This window comes from Embiotoca jacksoni, unplaced genomic scaffold, assembly GCF_022577435.1.
Source record: "Embiotoca jacksoni isolate LCO1_2020_lvr unplaced genomic scaffold, fEmbJac1.0.p SCAF_1, whole genome shotgun sequence".
In the NCBI taxonomy this organism is placed as follows: domain Eukaryota; kingdom Metazoa; phylum Chordata; class Actinopteri; family Embiotocidae; genus Embiotoca; species Embiotoca jacksoni.
Window position 1 is genome coordinate 23,857,912 of NW_027185229.1, and position 19,847 is coordinate 23,877,758.

Sequence of the window (19,847 nt, forward strand, 5' to 3'; positions counted from 1 at the left end):
AGGTTGTGGGTGTGTATTATGAAACCCAAGAAAGTCCTTCTAACCAACTATGCGGTTTGCTGAATCCTGTTAAATTATGCCCGGCCATGTACACGGGTGCACAACACTGGGCATTATAGTGCCACAAGTACAAATGCGTTGTGACTACTGGCTAACATATCTCATATAGCACTGACATTTTTTTCATTCCATTAAAGTATATTTGAATATACGTAGATTTTAAAACTACTTCATACTCCATATATTTCACTGAATGGCATTAAGACTACAATGACTATACCATCCATTCAACCGCCAAACAGTAGCATGTTCTTGACTTTCAAGACAAGTCAAGTCAGTCACACAACTGCAATCCTATATGATAATGTGTCTCACACACAGAAAACTGGACTGAAGTCTAAAAGCTGGCTGCGGTCCAGACTTGGCAGTGCATCACCAGCAAACATACCAAATGCCAGCTGTCCTCTAGAAAACAACAACATTGGCCATCGTATCAAACGGCCAAAATTGACTATTATTTGTGTTCCTGAAAGCAACCTCTTTGAATCATGTAAACAATTTTCTCTATAAATTAAAGGTAGAAGTAATGTAATGTCATTATAGCATCAAAAAAGGTTTATTAATGCATGGAGAGAAAGCCGCCTGGATATATGGAAAGTCGGACCTCGAGACTTCTGTATGCATCCTGTCGCCAACCAATGGTCAGTGTTGGTTTATTTGAATCAAGACCTGTCCTGTCCATATGTGGTCAATATAAAGTAAACAAATGGTGATGCATTAAAGAAAATTGGTGTTTTGCAATGTGTAATCTTTGCCCATAGCAATCACCAAAAAAGGTTTGTAGGTTTGACTGAGGTGGAAAAATTGACTTAAAATATCAAGCTTAAGCTCCAGTGAAAATGCTGACTCACAAAAACATCACATATGTGTGGAAGACTGAGGAAAATTTCTCAAATAATACTTGGAAAAAAAAATGTCCATGATCTCATCAGGAGTTGTTTATTCGTACCTCACTGTTGAATTAATTATGAAGCTGCATCAACGCTTAATGCTTGTTGATTTAAAAATATTTCGCTGATCTGTAAATTACGTTAAACTTTGCCAACGACTCTTCCAACCCAGACGACCACAGAACTCTATTGATTCTCCCTCAAATACGAGCCTGGTTTCTGTGGTATCAACACAAAATTTGAACACGTTAAGTTGAACCACCACGTAATGCGGTATTTAATGGTTGTGGTCATTCCACATTAAGCGGCACCAACAAAGACTTGGTTTATTCTATTATACATTGCAAATACATTATTTGCTGAGCCAGTATATCAGATTCCAAAACGCCTGCATGGCTGCAAGGACATCTACATATACTGTATGTAAAATATCTTCCAAATGGAAACCTTAATAAAAATGGCCTTGTACATGAATTACCACCAAGAGTTTATTCATGGTGTAGAGATGGATGATGAGAAACTAAAGGAGAGCACATGTATGGTATATTTTACAACCAAAAATGTTTTCCACCCATACCTTCGTTCTCCTGAGCTATTTGGCCTGTCTGACACAAACCTACCCCGAGAGACAAACCACCGTTGTATCGTTCCACAGCTTTTTGGCGTATATCACAGCCAACGCTAAGTACCAACAAATAAGTCCAGGCAAAGCGATAATTCATGTGATGCTCGGCCGTTATATATGTCTCTGTCTCGGTCACCATAACTCTTCCTTCTAGTAGCCGTTTGAGGACTGCCGTGTTACCAGGGATAGGAGCGATAACTCGAGTGTAATAATGGACCTCTGTACAGCCATGATGACAGACGAGTCTCTGTTGTAGGAGTATATTCTTAATAAAACACCCTCCTTTAATAAAGGACCTCGCTGTTGGAAGTGTCATGGGAGAAGAACTCAGGAGACCGAAATCCCCACACACATCTGAACTGCCCAAGGTTGTCACTTTCACAGAATAATTTTATTTTCAATAGCGCTGCAGAATACGGTGGGAATGCATTTCATTCACCAGTGGTAGGCACAGCTGAGCCTGACAGTGCCAGAGGTCAACCTCATTAAACCGAGCTATTTTTGTTTAGCCAGGCTAGCAGCTTTTGGGCTCATAATGTTGGTCAGTCCACAATTTGAGTTGATGTTGAGTTGAGATTTGTGTAGAAATTCATGGTGATCATTGTCATTCGTTTTTACCACCAACACGGGAACCCATTTTTATTTTATTTTGAGTGAAATATTGGATTTATTTTTGCTATCAAATTTAGATCATGTACAATAACTGTAGTGATATCTGATGTTTCTCTTAGTGCAATCGTCTTCTCAACATTTATCCAATATCTTAGGTTTATAACCAAATACCTGATAAAACAAATGACACTCCCATCAGCCTCAGTGCTAATATGCAACTGCTAGCAAGCTAAACTAAGATGCTGAACATGGTTATTATTACTCCGGCTGATCATCAGCATGTTAACACTGTTATTGTGAGCATGCTGGTGTACTAAATAGCTGAAAGCATTGCTGCGCCTGGGTCATTAGCACTGCTGTGGACTCTTAGTCTTATTTCAAAATTCTGTCATACCTTCAGTACCCCCTTCTGTGCAAATAGTTCTCACCAATTTTTTTCATTTCATTATATTTAATTACCTTTAGTATTCTTTCATTTTTAAAATAAGTCTGCGGTGGATGTCTGCGACCGAAGACCGCGGACCAGGAGAGAAACCAACACTACATCAGTCTTATTTATTTGATGAATTAAAAAAAAAAAAAAAAAAGATTTTCTTTTTCTTTTTTTAAACATTCTTCGAAACATTCTTTAAACATCCTATCTTGAAAATGTTGACAACAGCTCTTGTCTTGTTTTTGGCTGCATCCACTCACTAACGTTATGACGCAAATAGGTCAATCCGAGTTTTTTGGTTTTGTGTCGGTAGCTTTAGGGCAAAAAAACACAAATCAATCTCTCTCTTTTGCCTCTTGCTTACTGAATAGGCGCATGTGCCTGAGGAAACAGACGTTAAAGGTTTGCATGGCCCACCGGTGGGCAGGCATATTTTTACTACGAAATATAATCCTGCTGTCACCATTGGAAGTTTGCACATCTGCAAGAGTTTCACTCTTCCACCCCATTTCTTCTCTTCTTTTGTGGCCATTTTTTTTCACAAGACAGTTTCCTGCTGAGCTGGGTGAAATGGTTGTCATCATTTTGGGCAATATATTAAGTTCCCCCTCTCTGTCTTTGCCAAGGCTGAATGCCATTCATCTACTTGTAGCCAATGAGCTTCCTGATAAGTCTCGTAGCAATGACCTAGTAATGACCATGTGAGATACTTTCCCATCTCTGCTTCTTGTTACAGATCAGGTGGAGAAAAAGGGCATTTGGAATCTGAATTAGAAATCAGATGGCCTTTTGTGTCTTGAACTGTGAACCTTGTCAAGCTATTCAGGCATGCGAGTCTTCTTTTGATAGTTACAGAGCTCAAACTGCGGCTCAGGCAGCTGGCTTTAAGATTTCAGTAACCATACAGTACATCAGCTCAGACTCTACATTTTGTCCTGAAGAGAAAGCAAAGAACTGAAAAAGTTTCGTACCTGCTGCCTGTCTAGAATTCAATCTTGACCAAAGTGGACTTCTTTTTTTTTTGGAAGTTTGATGGATCACCAGTTTAAGAGAATAAAGACTGTTTGTGGAAGAAATTTGACAGGAAGGAAAACTCATACACAAGTTGAATTTTTTTATATGGTGGAGTAGAATTGCTCATTTAATTTTTTTCTGCTGTCTTGGCTGTTTCTGACCTTGAAAACAGCCAATAAGGAGGAAAAAAAAAATACTATGATTGTGCAGTCTTTCGCCTTCCATCAGAACAACCATTTATCTTCTACACTGGCTGATCTAAACCCAAAGCCTCCCTCACTGTAACTTAAAAGAAAAAAAAAGTATTACAACAATACAAAAAAAAAATGCAGTACGTCAGAGAACGGGAAAAAAAGATATGAGCAGTATATGAACAGCTAAACTCTTACTTGCATTTTAGATGTTACACATTACATCCACATCTATTCAGAGGGAGTAGGTGAGAATGAAAAGTGTAGCCCCGAGGTCGGAGGGTAAGAAGCCACGGTATTAAGTTATTGTAGACGACACTGAAAAAGTAATCTCTCCAGGCTTTCTACTTGTCACACTGTGCGAGCGGATGTGCTTTAATTATTTTCATCTCTGCCAGCTAAAAGGAAAAAGAAAAGAAGTAAAAGTATAACATTAATAAAGAAACTTCCCTCAATCCAGGATTCCAATGAATGATTTCCCCTCAAGAAAGGGACCTTTGTCTGGTTGCATGACTATGATTTCGGTGCTAAAACCGATATCTCTGTGTACATAAGAGGAGGAGGTTAAAGTATCTCCACTATCATGAGCATTTCCTTTACATTACCTTGTTATCAGTGTGTTAGCATCATGTTACCAATCTGCAGTGCATGCACTTAGCATGAGTGTTTGGTAATTTATTTGTCTTTTTTTCAGCTGTGATTTCCCGTATACTTATTGTAAAACATGACTTCATACAATGAGACTGCACACGAGAACTTTGAGCCATTTGAGGTCTTGAAATCCTTTTTTAACAGCTCAAAAATATACACATGGACATTTGATCAGCTCGATACTTGATGACCTTAACCACATTTACATAAATTGCTTATAAACATGATTTTGTACAGACCTCTGCAGTCTTATTCCCTCTAAATGTGAGCAGTGCCATATATTATACATTTTCAGCATGAGTGCTGAAAGGCAAACATAAACTAATGCATACATATGTGTACATTATAGAACATAGAAAACATGAAATATTCACTTATTTGTTGTAATAACATTTCTTAATTGTTATTCCTGTATTTCTTCAAGTGTTGAAGCTAAGTTTGTGTTATTTAAACATTTGTATAGATCCAGTGGTCACACAATTTTCAATTTCAGGTCAAGTAATTGTGGAGAGAAGAAATGTATGACACAGGCATGAATATAAGATGACCCTGATTATAACAAGTAAAAGTAAAACATAAATTAATACCATTAAAAAATAGCATAATTCCATATTTGCATAGTTTATGTATTAGTCATATGATCACATTCTCTTTTGTGTATGAAAACAAATATAAGGAAGATTTTTTTTTTTTAATGTTATTTGCCTTTTGAGAAGAAAGTCAAAATGTCATGAATAAAATTAAAATGCTGAGAATTAAGTCAAACTTTCAATATTACGGTCAGATATATAACAATTTGACTTTATTCTCAACATTTGTACTTTACAGTGGAAATGCAAAATGCAAAACAAATCTTTCTCTAATTAAAAAACAAATCTTTCTCATATTTTTCTTCCTTTCCGTAATATGTCTCTATTGCTTGTCAGACTGTTCGCTTTTTTGTCAGCGCGTCATTTTGAGGTCCTCAAAATTTCTGACACTTGTGGTTCCTGGCCGCTTGACAGGTGATCGAGTGACCTTTTAACTTTTTTTTCACTTGTCAGGAAACTATTTCTTACCTGACAGCAACTTATATAACAAGAGTCAAAATTCCTGTAAGCACGAATAAGTGGTGTGACAAAACACTTTTAGAGCAGACTAACTTTAAAAGACTCACTATAAATGGACTTGTAAAAGCATGCTAACCTTGCAGCAATAAGGCGACAAAAAAACAAAACATAAAGCGACACAATCCTTCCAAATAATCAGAAGTGTTGAGTCCTCAAATAAAATGCAACCGCTGCTTTTTTTTTTTTTTTTTTTTTAAATGTACACAAAGAAAATTGTCTTCTCTTTGCTCAAAAACAGTATTTTTAAAATCCCATCTTGGTTTAGTGGGACCACGTGTTCTCCACAACACATCCTGATACCAATGGAAAAGAGTTGAACAAGGTAAAGAAAAATTTGATCGTTACTTTGACCTAGTTGCTACTTTACATTTCCAGCACTGGGGTCTTGGGGAAATAATAATAAGGAGGTAAATAAAATGTCAACAAACCACACAAGGGTTATATTCAGTAGTTCAGACTATAGGGTGGAAACTCAGCTCATTTTTATTTTGCTGATTCAGTTCACATCCTCATTATTTGATCACAAGCCTTGTCATCACTGTTTATTTATGGTCCCTGTTTTTAACAATATACTCATTATGTTCTCCACCACTAATTACCACAACATTGGTACCAATCAGATGGGCATGTTTTATGTCACATCAAGGTATTTTTTAATTTATTTTTACAGCTCCAAGCAAATAAAATCCCCACAGGGGATCCTACCACCACAGCTACATGTGTGCTGTGTCCTTCTTGCTGAATACGAACTTCAGTTTCTTCTTGAAGGGCAGTTTGACAGTAATCTCGTAGGTATTAGTCATGTGCTTCAGCCACCTATGTCTGTAGCTTATGAATCACGGGTCCGACTGATGAGGTTCATTCATTTCACTGTACATGTAAGACGACGGTGCACCTTCCTCACATGCTGTTTGTTCCTTGTTAACGTCTTTGGTCATTAGAGCGGGATGAAAGCAGTTTGTCAGCTTCGAGTACTCGTGATTGTACTAAAACTAAAGCAGCGGGAAGGCTCTTTAAAGAACTGACAGACAGCATGGTAAATTACGCAGGAACCTGCAGGCTGAAAAACTACCGTATATTTATAATATTCCTCAGTTTGTGTCAGTTAATGTTATTATTACTGTAAGTGCTGCATAATCACAAACCATACTTTGGCAAGTTACCACACTAACAAACACAGTGGAATAGGAGCTTTTTTTGACGTCCCTAGGTGTGAAAAACAGACGCATGTATGACCAGGGTCGGAGGACGAACTCGTGTGATGGAAGTCACACAACAAAGTACAAAGAGTGATAAAATCCAACCAGTGTTGAAAAGGAAATTCCAAACAGCTGCCATGCTCTCCATTTTCATTGTCTCTCCTTTCGTCCACGAGTACGCTTTGACCATGGGCTTTGACTTCTTGTATCCCGTCACAGTTGGTCTTTGCAGATGGGATAAGGTCGAGGATGGTTAGATGGAACAAACACAGGACTTTCTTCTGGACGACCAGTGTACGAGTCCATGAGAAAGCAAAAGTCAACGTGGAAGTGACACAAGTAAGTTGCTTACATAACGTAATGCGCTTAACTGATGTAACGTACATTAAGTGACTTCATGTAATACGTGGTGTTACTGAATAAAATTACTTATTATAACCCAAACAATGATCTTTTCCTAATCCTGACCATGTGGTTTTTAGTGCATAAACCTAAGGCACCTTCGTTTTTATGTCTAGGCAAGACAAAACGTGACACTGACACAGTATCCTTTAGTGGACTTACGAGTGTATAACACGGTTTGGGGTGACTGCGGGTTGTCGAGTTTTATGTTGAATTTCTACTCTATTGCTTTCACACAAAACAAAGGAGCAATGGTTTTGTTTTAGCTGATAAATTAATAAATAATGTCAAGCTTTTAGGGTGTTTTTGTAAAAAAAAAAACAATGCTGCCTGTTATTGTCATCAGAGAATGTAACTGTTCATTGTCAGCTTCGAAAAACACTGTTATCTTTGTTCAATTAGGATGACAGGTGAAACTATTCAGGCACAAACAGCATTGATTCACTAATCTTTGTACAGACAGAGCTGGTTTCCGTGCAGATAGTGAGTTATTTGTAATCCATAACCTCTAATTGGACAGTGACGATGCTTTCAGAACACCGGCTGTTATCCACGGCTGGTTTCATCTGTTCATCTGTATGTTTTTCTGTGACAAGCATACATGTTATAGCAGTAGTTTGACACCCAGTTTATCACCTGTCCTTCAATTACTGCGTCAGTCAGTGTGTCATATCCCAGCAGATAGGGAGTATGTGTAAATGTAGAAAGCGACAGGAAGGAGAGGAAAACAGATAGAAAACAATTCACAGCAGACATTCTCATTATTACTGTAAGTGGTGCATATTTACAAACCATACTTGTTATAGTTACCACAAACGAACGAGTATAAATAGAGCTTTTAGGCTCAGGCCAGTATCACCCCAAAGTGTGGTCCACTAGAGGGTAATGTGTTAGTGTCATGTTTTGCTCCACCTAGCTGTGAAAAATACAAGCATGTATGACCAGGGTGGGAGAAGAAGGTTGTGTGATGGAAATCATTTCATTACAAATGAGTGATAAAATACAACTGTTTTTGTCCAATAGTACCCTCTGGCCATGAGCTTTGGCTTCTTCTGTCCTGTTATGATTTTTATGTTTCCAGACAGAATGAGGGCAGAGGATCGAGGGTGGTTGAATGGAACAAACAAAGGACTTTCCCCTGGACAACCGGTGTACGAGTCTGCAAAAAAAACAAAAGTCATGTGACATAAGTAGGTTACTTAAAAGAAGAACTGGCCATGTTTTTGCTGAGAAAATAACGCATTTAACTCACGTAACATACGTTAAGTAACTTACGTGAAATATGTACTTTTACATATTTTGTATTTTTAGTACATTTTTGTATTTTGTAATATATGTATTTTTACAGATTCACTGGTGGGGGGGGGGGGGTCATACCCAATTTATTGCCATGGAAACGGAGATCGCAGTTTTATATGGGTCAGGGTAAAGGTGAGAGATGGGTCAGGGTCAAGGTGAGAGATGGGTCAGGGTAAAGGTGAGAGATGCTCTTTTTGTCGGAGCTCCCTCAGACAGTTTTGGTCTTTCAGCTTGTTTTCGGTGTCTCTGAGTTTCTCCTCGAGAGCTGTGCACGCCAGCTTTCTTTTTTTCAGGGCCGCCTCTAAGTCGTTCAGCTGGACTAAGGTGTCCACGTGCGCATTTGTGCGTCTTCGCCGTTTCTCCATTTCCTTGCGGATCACTTGCTCCTTTTCGTCTCTCTCCTTTTCGGTTTCTTGCTTTTGGGTGAGCAGGCTTCGGTGCAGAGAGCTGATTTCCTTCAACTTCTTTTCCTTCAAAACGGAGACGTGCTGTTGCAGAGCGCTGATCTCCTCGTCTCTCGTTGCCTCCAGAGCGGAGAGACCCTGTTGAAGAGAGCTAATCCTCTGTTCGCTGATATCCATCTCCCTGCGTGCCTCTTGGAGGTCGGCCTTTAGCTGTCTGTTTTCTTTTCCTGTGACAGACAGCTGTTGTTGTCGAGCTTTATTTTCACAGAGAAGCTGCTGCACTTTTCCAAAACGATCTTTCTTTCAGGACCATGACTTTTGCTGTGGTCCTCAGCTTCTCCTCCATCTCCTTCATCTTTTCCTCCATCTGGTGTCTCATGACTTCCATCCCTCTGTTAAATTCCTGTGCAAAATTATGTTAAAGAAATACATGAATTAATCTATATATCACAGAGCAAGCAATATTTTAGTGAATTAACAGAAACACCTAAAAGGAGAACAGCGAATGTTAAGTATTTCCTTAGACTTTCACAGGGATTCATGTATCCACCTGACTAAATTTGAAAAAACAACTTTGAATAATGACCACAATTAGTTTATAATTTCTAGGAAAATTTATCTCAATATCAACTGCAGGAAATCTGTTATAAATGTTAATTCACAAACATTAACACATTTGAAAGGAAAAGTGGAGTTGTGTATAGATGCAGAATAAAATATGTCCAGTGTTTCCTGGTTTTCTCACCCTGCTGGCTCTGCTCTCTCTTGTTGACATGTTGATGGCTGGTGACGGTGGGAATGATCCAAAATGTGCGATAGTTGTGAAATATTGTGTCACGTATCTGACAAATAGTTCTCCTCGAAGACGCCGCACCTCTCAGTTCAACCGATGACTCTCTGTGAGGGATTGTTCCGGTTCTGAAGTCTGTGACAGCTGATATTCTATATAATGTCTTTGGTGACATCAGAAATGCAGTATTCGTCATCAGTTTTAAATGTAAACATCAATAGTGATCAAAGAACACTAAGAAATTCTTAGTTTAATGCATACTGACAGAAAAAGAAACCGTTTTTCATTCGACATTTGTATGAATGTGTATAAGTAGGTGTAGAAAGAGACAGGACGGAGGAGAAGAACATTTCTTCTCTTTGACCTTCAGAGATGTTACTTCTGGGCCTTCTTGACACATACTCCATGCAGTAATATATATTGGCAATGCAATTTTCAGACTGAAACCAGACAGATAAAAGTGCCAGGAAACCACGTTGTTTGTCACACCTTGTAAGACTGAGTGGGGTGAGCTGCAATGATTTTTCTATGCCATCTAAACTTTCACACATATACAGAGCAGTTCCCAAGACTCATTTCCTTAAGTGCTCTCAGCAGTTCTGTAAGATTTGTTTGGCTTTTAGAGTGCATGTTTTGTAATGCTCCTCTTTGGACTCCTTTGCGCTGCTTAAGAATTTGGCTGAGAACTTTTTGAAAGGCTGAAAATCGTTGCTCTGAACATTACATTTAAGATTAGGGGAGCTTTAACATGCACTGATTTAAAAATGCTCATCTATTATCAAAGGAATTGTTCTACACTTTTGTCAATGCACATGTTTGACGTCTTTTCAAGAGTTAAAGGAGATGACTGATAGCATTCACATATTTAAAAGGTTGGTATTAATGACATCCCCAATAACCATGAATTGTTTTTACTTTTATGCGTACAAATAAAATTATAGCTAAAGTGTTCATTCGAGAGATTTAGGCCATATTTTACTCCCACTCCGTGATCGAGTGTCACTCAGTGTGGAGTCACACTTGCCGCAGTGGAAGGTATTTTCATTTAGTAAGAGGGTCTAAATACACTGACAAGCTGTGGGACGCCCTCGCCTCTCTTCAACGGAAACTGTAGAAACATGAGGAAACAGGGCAAGATGCGGCAGAAGATAAACCTATTACCCAAAATATAGCAGAGATATATTGAAGTTCAATAAATACTGTATATTTAAGGTATATCTACTCACCAGACATCATTATGTAAAGATCATACAGCACTGACATAATCAAAACATGTACCGTTTTCTCAGGTACGATGGCATGTTTATTTAAAAATACAAACCTCTAATTCCATGATGTGTCAACACAAACAGTCTGTCAAATGTCTGCTTGACCATTTGGAATTAGGCCCTAAAAGGTTTTGGGTGAATCTTTGAACAGGCTATTTCCACCTGTTTCCAGAATGTAAAATTACTCTGCTAAAAACAGACATGAAACTAGAAATGATCTTCTTATCTAACACTCTGAAAGAAACTACACGAGTATTTCGGACGCAACATGGCTCAATGGATGGCAGATTTGGTACCCCATTTTGTTCCAAACTGAAATGTCTTAATAAGTATAGATTTAATTGGTCTGTAGAGGAGAAATCTTATAGATGTTGGTAATATTCTAATTGTTGCCACTTTTCCACTAGGATCAGTTCACCTCCCTTTTGGTTTTCTATTCATGCAAAAGTTGTTCAGATTAACTGGTACCTGATACTTTATTTGGTATCACCTCCATCGAGGTTCCCAGCATGCTGACCCGATCCTAAAAGATGATGTGAAAATACTGCCCACCTCTGATTGGTCAGAGGTAATTGTTACAATCACTTTGTCACTGTGTGTGCGACTCAGGACTGCTTGCAAAAACCTGACATTGATAATTAGTTTTTGGACTAATGACAACACGCCATGGTCAGCTGAAGAGCTGCAGATGTTGCTGTAGTTGGTTGCTGACACAAGGATCGACTAAGTGTGTGTGTCGCTTTGCAGATGATGTCATGGTAGTTTCATGTGGTATCGCCATAGTAATGATGCATTGAGTAAATACAACCTGCAAAGAAAAACAAAATCCAAAAATGTACCTGATACTAAAAGTATTTGTCATTGTTCATTGTTTAGGATTCCCCAAACAAACCATTTGAATCCCTCAGGCATGGTGCAGATGGTGGTTGATAATTAGCAGTCTGAAATATGTCACTTTTATCAACATTGTATTTGGCTGCACTCAACACAGAAACCAGGCTGCATCCTGTTATTCCTCACACCTAATTGACCATCAGTGTGGACTGGTGTGGTTAAGATGTTGACGAAAGAGGCAGAGTGGTTGCTGAGAATGTGGCCATTACGTCCACAGTAGATTTCCAATTTTGGCTCAGCACCTCAGCTTATAGCCTAACCGGCTGTCTGCATTGGCTTTTGATTGGTGCAGTATATCTGGTTTCATAAGCCATTATCCTTTTGCCATTATTGGTGTTGTTTTGTTCAGTATATATTCCCTTGAGAAAAAGAAACACTGATGTTTGTATCTTTTTTTTTCTTTATATATTTTTTTTTTTGCTATGTTTAAGAGCACAGCGAGGCCTTGCGGCGACAAATGAAGTGAGATGGAAGGAGGCACTTTGAGCTTTGTGCACTCATCAACACTTAAGACTCCAAGCGATTAAGTTGGATAAGACTTGATGAGACCCTATCAGGTCCTCCACATCAGAGGGAGTTTGTGACTAACACCATTTGTCACAGGTTGTTGAATATACATTTGGTTTTGCATTTGGAGACTTTGTTCAGACCCAGTGGTGAATTTAAAATTTTCCTTGAGGCTAAAAGCACGAGTGTCATGTTTTTCCTGCTGCACTGGGAAAAAAAATACTGTGTAAACTGTTATTCCCAGCAGCAATATCAGCTTTAGGTTTGACACTTGCATTGGAATTATATTAATATTAAAGCTTAAAGCTGTCCCTTTTGTTTAGTTTGTGGTGCAGCAGGTCCATTTAAAAGAAGAAATGGAGCTGTGCCCGGAAAGGGAGGTCATGAAACCTCAGGCGGCTGGTGGAGAACTGGGAAATTGATTGTAGGAGGATTGGACCGCATGATAGTTACAAATCATAGAGTTGAGATGTAGAAATTCAAATGTCACGACAGCTGAAGAAGTCATGAAAACCGAAGACTAAAAATTGTACAATGTTTGACTCCTTATCTGAACACATTCATGGCTACGTCAATCCATCTACATTCTAGAAATTATTTAAAAAAAAAATATTTTAAAAGCTACTCTTAATGTGTGATTGGCATCCTGTGTTGCTTTCTGATTTTAGTGTGTTTAGGATTAGTTTTACTTGATGTGTAAAGAGTCTTCAAAAAACCTTGAAAAGTGCTCTGTAAATATTAGTTTTGGAGCACACAGAGATTTACTGTAACTCTTTCCACCCTGGAGGTATTTTTACCAACTGTGTCTGTTATCAAATATCATCCTCTGCCGTGTGTGTCACATTTGCTAAAGAGTCCGCCTTATGTTTGTAGTTGTGGTTGGGGGAATCTCCCTGTGATGGGGCCGATGAGACAATGATATGCAGGCACAACGTTGTAGATCCGTGTTGTGTGGAATCTACTGGGTATTGTATTTAAAAATTCATCCAAGCGTCTCATCCATCGAGCCTAACCGTGTTAATTGTGGCTTTACGGTTGTGGAGCCTCAAGTGACTGAATTTGGGGATTTTTTTTTTTTTTTTTTTTTTTTTTTTTACATTGCAATTTTATAAAATAGCCTCAGGTTTATCGGGTTAAACAGACAGAAATTCAGATCTGTTCTTTCTGTTTTTATTTATGACAATGTTTTAAAAATAATTTCAGACTATCTGAAGCTTATAATCATTCACTCAATATATTATACATAGCTACCATTTAGAACAATGAGCACAGCCCTGTTGGCCCTGTGATGGACTGGCGACCTGTCCAGGGTGAACCCGGCCTTCGCCCAAAGTGAGCAGGGATAGGCTCCTGCCCCCCCCCCCCTCCTCCGTGACCCTGTTCAGGATAGAGTGGGTGATATAATTTTTTGTATCAGTGAGTTAAATTTGTACTACTTTGACTCTGAGGTTTATTAAATAATATATAAATATTTTTCAGCTTTAGCTTTTTTACGCCCAGAAATTTAGCCGTGGCATTTTTGAGAAGACTTTGAAAAACCACTTAGACCCTCTTGTGGGAAAATGAAATTTACATCAATTTGTAATTCGCTTAACTGGCTAAATAAAGTATTTAAAGATATTTAAGTCATTCAAGTAACTCTTTGGTTTTTCATTGAAATTTTTATGAGAACATATTGATAGTGGTTAGTATTGCGTCGATAAAGGATAGTGGGGACTTTCTAAATTCCTCCATATAGCCGTGTTTTAAACAACCCAGACCAGCCTCAACACTAATGTGCTACATTAACATTTATTAATTTCAAACTATAGATTAACCTCTCAACATCTAACTGTGTTAATGATCTTATTTATTTCACCGCACTCATACACACAGATAGTGACTAAAAAACTTATCAAATGACAACTTGATGCTTGTAGTGAAGAACCTCCAGATAAATATCACCTGAATCCGCAGCTTCCTTCGGCATTACAGAGCTTTTTTTAACATGTTAGTTTGAGCTCATTGTTTAGTTGTCTGATCAACTACTTTACTGTTTTGGTTCAGTCTTGATGCACTCGTCACGTTATGTTAGACTGCAGCTTGTTTCACTGATAAAGCTCTAAAAACACCACAGCTCTATATACTACGGTGTCAGTGACTAACATCTGAAAAGTGGAGCAATTAGTAGCTAAAGAGCCAGATTATTTCAGGAGTTGAATGCTTGAATTAGATTTATCAGGATGAAGCTTTGCTGTTATGCAGGATTCGTCAATAAGCAACTGTAGACTAAAAGTTTTTCCATACCAACACAGAATGTGACGGTATGTGTTAGCAGCAAGCGGCCATCAACAGTAATGTCGCCCATTGGTTTGTTAACGGCCGTTATGAAGCCTCGAGTTCAGATTTTGGCCGGCGCCATTTTGCTAGTTCAAAGCGGTTTGGAGCCAGAAGTGACCTAATTTGGACGAGCCGAGGGGAAATGCTGTCCTGGCTCCTAAATGGTGGAATGAGCTCCCCAACGACATCAGGACAGCGGAAACTCTGTACATCTTCCGCCGCAAACTAAAAACACACCTTTTCCAACTTTACCTTGAATAGGTAGCACTTTAGTAGCGCTTAAAATGGCACTTACTTTTAGCACTTTGTAGTTGGCTTTCTTGAAGAAATTGTTGATTCTTGTTGTTCTGGGTTTTGCACCCTCATGGTTGAAATGCACTTATTGTAAGTCACTTTGGATAAAAGCGTCAGCTAAATGAAATGTAATGTAAAACCCGACGATACTACGTCCTGCGCACCGATAATCATAACCAGACTTGTCCAGGTGCCTGTCAATCAAACGGACACGGCCCCCCAAAAAACTGCGCTTTTTCTAAATAATGACGGGATTATTTTCAGATGGACTGCAAGAAAACTAATGAGTGACTTTAGCCAGTGTCACCAAAATAACAAAAAAATGTACTGACTTTGTATTTCATGAGACAAGTTGAATATGATTCTATGGAGCTATGGGATTTTTTTTTTTGTAGCCAACGTCTAGCAACACTTGGTGATATTGCAGTTTAAGACACTTCCGCATCAGTTTCATTTTTCAGACCCGAAGCTACGTCCACTTTTATAAACAGTCTATGGTTAGCAATTTGTTACTGCTGTCACCTAGTGGTAAAATTAATGTTAACACAGGTTTTGGTGTATTTAGTGTGGCTTGAAGAGTGATTGTGCAAAGCCATTTTAAGCAGAGTTTTATTTATGGTTACAACAGTCTGTGATTTAATATTAATAGCAATAGAAGGTTTAACAGCCAAATCAATCGAGTGGAATTATAGTTTCTGTGGTAAGAGAAGTGAGTCTCACAGAGATAAACATTCCCTTGTAGCTCATAATCTTTATAGTTTGTGGCCACCCTGCCTCTGTGGAAAAAGAGCAAATATCTTAGTCATTAATTATTGTTAGTGGGAAAGAACAAAGTCTTTTGAACATAATCAAAGCGAGTGTTGCTGAGTGCGAGTGGTCGTATTAGGAGCCAAATATCTGCCCGGAAGGTGGAACTACATTACAAATGTGGAGCTCATTCCTCTTCTGCATCTTGCCCTCTGTCGATATATCACATGAACTCTCTGTGGCCAGAAACCCTCCTCTGCTTATAAGTAGAATGTTTTGTTAGCCTATGCATCACATTTACGTACAGTGCCATCCACTGTGTCACCATGGCAATGGGGATTTGAATGAATCGCAATAAATCATGATTTTTAACAGCTTCAGGGATTGAGTTCACCTCTATCTAGACTTGACCTACTTCTTAGCAAAGTCCACACAAAGTTGTTGTTGAGTCCCTCGTGGGATAAAAGATAAATGTGGATCTTCCCCAAGTACTCATTGTCCACTTTGTCATTTCATTAGTTATACACAGACTATCACCACTCCCCTCCAGCCCCTGTGACTTATTTACTATTTTAACTCACATACTGCTCCATTATTGTGCTCTGTAACAACACACACATCCGATTGCTTCTTAGTATGTTCCTGTTTATGCTCGTTTCTCACCGGTTTTGCTTCCTGGTTCCTGTTAGTCCTCAGTAACGTGAAATAAATTTGATATTCACTTAAAGATGCTGTCAAGCAAATTCCAAGATTTGCTTCTCAATGCATTACATATGTGTGAAATGAGTTGCTGAAAGCATGTGCAAAGTTTGAGAACGTTGTCGCACTGAAATGTGGAGTTAGACCGTTAAACAGTTTCTCGTCCGTCTTCAGCTCGGCTTTTTTTTAGGCGGGGATAAAAGCCAGCTTCAGTACGTCACCGAGCTACCGAACAGACGGTTTATAAAACCTTCTGCGTGGCTCCTCCTCCTCACACGGTGAAACGCTATAAAAGCCTGGAGCTCATTTCCATAAGACGTCATCCCACTCCACTTCAGTTGCTGCTCCTGCCGCAGTCAGATTGTTATTGTACATCAGCCGGCTGCTGCAGGACGTCTCCCTCCACCCGCAAGTTCATCTTTCCTGGAAGCGAGAACCTCCAGAGCAGCACCGCATCGCTGTTTACATTCCCTACTGATGAAGAAAGGAAAAAGAGGCGGATTGATTTCGTGAAGAGCCTCGCAAAACCTTAGGATTGACACCAACAGCCGCCTCTGCAGGGACCATTTCACGACGGATAGTTTCAACATGGACCGGAGACGGACGCAGTTCACGGACCGAGCGTTCGCGGAGCCGAACCGAGCGTCGCCCTCCCGGCCGTTCATTCAGCCTCCGGACGCATCGGCGCCGTCCGCCGCCGCCAGCAGTCCACCACTCAGCGTGAGTTCTGTGTGCTTGTTATAATTATACTAGATCACTTTTCCAGAGTTAAGTCTGCGACATTTAGTCCGCGGTGCAAACCCCGGACGTGATTTTACTCGGTGTAGAATAACGGTATATTTGTGAAATGGGAGCTAACGTGCTAATTAGCTTCTATTGAGCTCGCAGCCGAGCAGAGTTCAGAGGAAAATGCTCCGATAACCGCAGATTTTTTTTATGCGTGTCCATCTTGCTACGACCAGGAACTATAATATATGTAACTCTGTATTTTACGTGTCGGGGTGATGGTGAACATGGACCAGAGGACACCTTGTCCTCCCGATTAATGAGGGTTGTTGTTTTTGTACTCCGGTGTAACGTTACAATCACAGACCCTCTGGGTTACATGTACCGGTACCGGTCCGGATAAACGAGCCCAACTACATGTGCAGGAGGCTGCAGAGAACAGGTGGAGGAGGTGGAGGTGGAGGTGAAGGGACATCAGTGGAAGAGAAAGACTTTGGGCTGGACCTGAGCAGGTTCAAAGTTTGAATTGACGTGATGTAATGAATTAACATGTGATGTAATGCATTGACATGTGATGTAATGAATTGACATGTGATGTAATGAATTGACGTGATATAATGAATTAACATGTGATGTAATGAATTGACATGTGATGTAATGAATTGACATGTGATGTAATGAATTGACGTGATATAATGAATTAACATGTGATGTAATGAATTGACATGTGATGTAATGAATTGACATGTGATGTAATGAATTGACATGTGATGTAATGAATTGACGTGATATAATGAATTAACATGTAATGTAATGAATTAACATGTGATGTAATGAATTGACATGTGATGTAATGAATTGACATGTGATGTAATGAATTGACATGTGATGTAATGAATTGACGTGATATAATGAATTGACATGTGATGTAATGAATTGACGTGATGTAATGAATTGACATGTGATGTAATGAATTGACGTGATGTAATGAATTGACATGTGATGTAATGAATTGACATATGATGTAATGAATTGACATGTGATGTAATGAATTGACATGTGATGTAATGAATTGACGTGATATAATGAATTAACATGTGATGTAACGCAACGTTGTTCATGTTGCAGTTGTTACAGAACTAAGGCAACTCCTCCGCTCTTATTATCTCCACTGTTGTAATGCAGGTGCGTTAGAAGTAGTTGGAGACTCACTGTCTGCTGTCTCTGGTGTCCAGTTTGACTCCTGTGTTACAGCTCAGGGGGACAAGCTGGATTTGTTCGCATCTGTATGTTTCACTCATTGGACAAATAAATTCTAATTCTATTCTGTTTTCACAAAGCAGGCTGCTCCGTCCACCAGAGAGACAGAGGGCCAGTGGGACATCATGCATTAAGTCACCGGAGAGGTTGGATGTTAGACGGACCGCTTAGTGGGGAAAAGAACTGCAGCCACAGGACTGTCCTACAGAACACTGAACACCTTCCAGGGAGTGGGCGGAGCTTCAGCTCCTTCAGGGGACACGCCCCCCCAGTCTCAGAGCAGAGAAGACTGATGACTTTCTCACTATTTCAAAGCCTAATTTAACATACTTGTCGGTGTTTTTTTTTTTTTCATTCAAATTTGGATGGGTAGTTAACAACCCATACTTCTGTGGTGTGATGAACTTAAAACTCATTTTCATTTCTACTTCACAGCATCTTTAAGGCGATTGAAAATGTGGAAGCTCTGGAAGATGCTCACAGCCAGTGGACCGAGAGATCAATTTGACTTGTTTAAATGTCTTCGTTGCAGCAATTAATAGTTTAAGATGTCTTTCAGTTTCTCTAAGTCCAACATTATATCTTTAAGTGTTCTGTTTTGAAGATAGTTTACAGTGACATAAAGCAGCAAGTCCTGACATTTGAGAAGCAGAAAACATTCATTACTTCAACGCTTCCTAGAAAGTATAGCATGACGGCCCCTGCCTTAGCCAGGCCTGCTGTGTGTGTATGTGTTTTCCTCTGCCTGTTTCCCTGCAGGTACCTGGCGGGCGGGGTTAATTAATACAACTCCCAGGAGTATGTTCAGGACCTGATCCGTTGCAGTTCACTCTCTCCATGTACTCACTCCGATCCATCTCATCGCTCCACATTCGCCACACAGCTCAATCCCGGAGCACCGTGGTCGTTTTGTGGTTATTTTGTTGGCATAGGTTTCCACCACGCAACACATTTCGCTCACCATACAAACACCCATCCAACAGCTGACCCACTAATCAGAGTGACAAACAGTTTACTTTCTCATATAAAATGTTGTCCTTTCTTTAGTCCAACTGAGTGTTTCTCCAATTATTGTCGTGGTCGGTCGAGCCGGTCATGACAAATTGGGAGCTCATTCGGGATGATTTTTGAGATAAAAATAAAATAAAATAAGAGAGTCTGGATTAGAAAGCAATCCGCAGAGGAACGGAGCCTACTAGTGCGAGGAGCTTTGTTATTAAATTAAATCTGAGCAAAAAAAAAAATACCTACTCATCAAAAGCCAGGAACAACAATCATTTCACTCAAAAGCCGAAGCACAGATTCTTCAATTCACCCCAAAAACAGCCATGTTCTCAAGCCAGTCAAGACAATAATACAAAAAAAATGTGCCTACAATTTCTAGCTTTTTTCAGTCATATGCCTTGAATCAAATTAGGTCGTCTAATTATATTTACTGGGTCAGTTATATGCTT

General features: G+C 39.3%; 1 long non-coding RNA gene across 1 annotated transcript; it reads left to right on the forward strand.

Annotated features, from left to right (window-relative positions):
* The first annotated feature begins 16,882 nt into the window (after window positions 1-16,882).
* LOC138199943 (uncharacterized) lies at window positions 16,883-19,637 on the forward strand. The gene is made up of 2 exons (XR_011178374.1): window positions 16,883-17,127; window positions 18,477-19,637. It is a non-coding gene; the product is annotated as an uncharacterized lncRNA (long non-coding RNA).
* The last annotated feature ends 210 nt before the right edge of the window (window positions 19,638-19,847 follow it).